Below are 4,317 nucleotides of genomic sequence, written 5' to 3'. Positions count from 1 at the left end.
GAGAGAGAGAGAGAGAGCCCAAGCGAGAGATCCTTGCCTTCCCCTGATGTTCTAATTCTTCATCACTGGGGCAATTTACCCAGCCCCACACATTGTAATTCTGTCTGCAAGGGGATGGAAGATGTGTGTTATTTCTGGAGGGAGGGAGGGCTGACCTGCTTGGTCCTGGCGAGGAGGCTCTGACTGGGCCATCTCCATGTGTCTCCATCCTGGGGGAGGCCGAGGGTCTGTGTGTGACTGCATTTTAGAAATGTGTCCCGTAAGCCCCACTTAGAAAACAGAAAAAAAAGCTGGGGGAGGCCCAAAGGGGAGCTCGTCTCACTGACAAAGGCACCATGTCTTCCTCTTCCCACCCGGGCCTGGGGGAAAGGGCTGAGGGGCCTCTCCTAGGCTGCTGAGCCGCATTAAAATCTATGTGCTGTTTGAAGTCAGGGGTCCCAGGGCTGAGCGGCCTTCTAGGACATCTGACAGGCTCCCGGGCTGGCTGAGGGCCGTGTTCTCCAGTTTGTGGAGCAACACTGGTATCCCCTCACCTCAATTCTTTTCTTAAAAGAGTTATTTATTTATGCATGCAAAAGCTGGGGTACAGGCCCGAAGTGCAGGGGGGTGAGATTCACCAGAGAGAGAGTCGGGAGTAGAACAGGCAGATGCACTGAAATACACTGCCGAGGGGAGCAGTGGGCGAGACAGGAGAGGTCTGCTGCGCCATGTGGGTCACTGCCAGGGTCAGGGATGGAACTTGTGATGAAGTGGCCATGGCCAGGTTCCCAGTGTTGTGCTTTAACCACTTGTGCATCAAGGAGGGCCCCCCTCACCTCAATTCTGCAGATCATTCAGGTTCCCCACTCATGGTGTTTCTCCTTCCCCAGGGGTCCTAGCTGTTCAAGCCCCAGCGGGCTCTGTACCCCAAATCCTCTGGAGACTAAGAGTCTCCTCTCAGACTCTTAGTACCCAAAGGCAGGGCTGGCTGTGTCTGCTGGACGGGACCCAGGGCGAGTATGTGAAGCTAACTCCTTCTGACAAGCCCGGGAGGTGCACCCCAGGGTTGGCCAAGTTGAGGTCCGGGGCACTGCGGCTGGCAGGCAGCTGGATGGATTGATCTCATCATTAAACCCGAGCCTGGCCTGGCTGGCTGCTGGGCTCTGACCGTGCTTGGGCTCTGGCCCTTGGCTCCCAGGATAGGCCAGGGTTTGCCTCTGAGAAGTTTAAAGTTGGGTGGGGAGGAGGTGTGTGGGATCTTAGGCTCTGGCTAGGCCCCTCCATGGTGCCATCGGCCTAGGGGAAGTTTACAAGGGTTTTGAGTCCCCTTAGGGGAAACCCTTAGGTGAGCTCTCGGTTTGCCCCTATGGATTTCTCCATCACGGAAATGGTCAGGCCAAGAACTTGGAGTCCTTCTAGAAGCCTCTGTTTTTGGTCTGACCACACAGTCAACCCACCGGCAAGTGCCGTTGGCTCCATTTCATACATGGGGAAGCTTGTATCCAGAATGCAACTGTTTCTCACCCGTCCCTCGGCTGCCACCCCCACCCGAGCTGCCAGCTTTCTCGCCTGCATTATTCCAGTAGCCTTCTAACTGGTCCCCCTGTCTCTATCCTCGCCTGCTACAGTCTATTCTAAATATAGCAGTTGGTGTGATCCCAGGAAAAACATCCCTATCAAGTCGCTCCTCTGCTGAAAAGTCTCTCACCCTACCCAGGGTCCTTTCTATAGCTACAAGGTTCTCTAGGACCTGCAAGCCCCCCTTCCTGCCCCCTGCCCACTCTACTGCAGGGACAGGCCTCGCAGTCACACCCTCTCCTGCCTGCTCAAAGGCACACTCTCCCTGCGGCTTCCTGAGCCTGGCTAGCTCTGCCCGCCATCGCCATCGGCTCGGCCCCAGCCCCGCGCCCTCCCTTCCTCCCGTCCTCTGCCTAGATGCCACCTTTTCTCCCGCCCACCCCAGGGAAGAGGCCCTCCATCACTCTCACCCCAACTGTGGGGAGCAGGGGCGCTGATGTTGTTTGCACGCGGATATCCCCAGACTAGGGAGGGAGGAGCTCCAGTTGCCTTCCTTAAAAATCCAGCGAGGTGCTAGAATGTGATAGGGGCTAATCCACCCGCAGCCTGGCTCACGCTTCCCCCTGCCAATGCCATCCGTGGCTCTCGCTCCTGAAGGAGAATGTGGTGTGTCAGCCCCCACAGCCGGCAGGCCAGCTGCCCGTTAATTTGCCCTGTCGTTGTAAGCAAGCAGCTAGCCTCTGTGGGCCTCCTCTTCCCAGCTGTAAAATGGAGCACTTGGTTTCCTTGACCCTGGACGCTTTCTAGATCAGGCAATCCAGGATTCTCTTGTCCTCACCTGCCCCCATGCTCGCCTCCTTCTTGGGATGGGGAGGTGGTGACCGCAGACACGAGTTTTCTTTTTGTTTTCGGTTGGGGGCCTTGCAAGTTAGCCGCCCCTCAGGGCCTTGGCCTCCTCCTCCTCCGTAAACTGGGGGTAAGCCTGCCCAGACAGCTGCCACAGGGATGTTTTTGCGAGGCTCAGTGAATGAGAAATTGCTCTGGAGTCTATATCGTGAATAAGAGGAAGAGTTAGCTGTTGGACGTTGGAGCCAAATGGCTTGGGTTCAAATTCTGACACTACAAGTTATATAAGCCACATAAAAGCCTCTCTCTGTCTCTTTTCCCTTGCCTGTAAAATAGGGATAATTAGCGTCTAACACATAGGATAATCCTCAGGATTAAACTAGTTAAGATATAGGCTAACTGCTTTGAGCAGGGCCTGGCAGAACATAGCTGCCATGAAAACGTGTATTTAGTATTCATTCATGGAATCACTTGTTCGTTCATTCTGGAATCATTTCTCAGGAGCCTATCTGCGCTCAAGGTTCGTGACCTCTTTCTACAGCTTGATTTTTCTTCCACCATTCCTTCTGGAGGAGGCCTCCCTGTGTGAGGTTTTGGACATACGGCTAGCATTGTATTCACTGTTGTTCCCTGGAGCCCAGCACAGAGCCTGGTTCACCCAGGGGCTCCACAGAAGCCTTAGTATGAATAAATGAATAAATGAATGGCTGAGTCCTGTCTGCTCCCTGAGAGGTGTTTTATAGAGACCCTTAACCCCACAAAATATGCAAGGTGGTGGTTTCACTTACTCTGGAGATGAGGAAGCTGGCATGAGAAAGCTCAAAACCAGAGCAGATTCCTCTAGACCTGAGCTCTCCTTTGCCACAGGGAGGAAGCCCTTCCTCCTCCAAATGGAAGGGAGCACTGTTGATTGAGCACTTACTATGTGCCAGGTATTATGCAAGGCAACTTCCAGGCTGCCCTGAGAAGAGCGCTCATCTCCCACCCCACCCCTGTTTCACAAGTGAGGAGACTGTCAGTGCCTGCCCCAGGGAGGAGGAAAAACAGCAGCAATTCCTGTATCCACCTCCTGGACCTGAAAAATGCAAATTGTGGAGGGGGTGCTGGGAAAGGCAATGCAGGGTCCCTAAGCTGCCTCCCTTTCTCTCTCTCCCAGGAGCTGAGGCCCAAGGGAGGAAGCTTTTTCAGGAACTTTTAATATAGCCATTGCTCATTCACACCTTGTAGCTCGTGAATTCCATTGATAAAAATACCCGAGGAGGTCGATCTGATTCCATTGCACCTCGTATTCCTAAGCTTCCTGACTCTTCCCCAAGATGTGTTGTTCCTATATTTTCCTGGAGGCACCCAGAAATCACAGGGTTTGGGGGAACAGAATTGGAACTTGTGAGTTTTGCTTCAGTGTCACTGTCAGACCCAGCGAGATGGCCCATCTATTGCCTGGTGCCTTGGACACTTAGGTGAGTGGAGGCTCATCTGGAAAGTGAGTGCTTCCCTTGACATGGGTGACTTCCCATTCCAGAGGCATCTTGAAATCACCACCTGGGCTCAGGATGATAGGGCTTAGAGAGGAAAAGGAGGCCCTTCCTATCCCGGGTCACTATTTTGAGTGTATCCAGGCTCCTTAAGATGGATAAGCTTTCTTTTATTTGTCTTCTTGTGAGACTAATCCCTCAACCACACGAGGGAAGAAGGTGGTAGTGGAAGGAGTAGCATCTATTGATTGTCACATTCGTTAAGGGCACAAGCTTTTCAAGTCATAGAAACAACGTAAGTACCCAAGGAAAGAGGAGTGGTTTAGAAACATGTGGTACATGTACACAATGGAATACTACTCAGCTATAAAAAAGGATGAGTTCTGCTCTTTGTGGCAGCTAAGTAAGTCAGAAGGAGAAAGAAAATACAAGTAGTTTCACTATAGAAATCGGACAAGACCACACCAGTAGCAAACCCTAAAAATATGACTGTGGGGCC

Source organism: Condylura cristata, unplaced genomic scaffold (assembly GCF_000260355.1).
Source record: "Condylura cristata isolate star-nosed mole 26May11 unplaced genomic scaffold, ConCri1.0 scaffold00026, whole genome shotgun sequence".
In the NCBI taxonomy this organism is placed as follows: domain Eukaryota; kingdom Metazoa; phylum Chordata; class Mammalia; order Eulipotyphla; family Talpidae; genus Condylura; species Condylura cristata.
Note: the sequence above shows the minus strand (reverse complement) of the source record.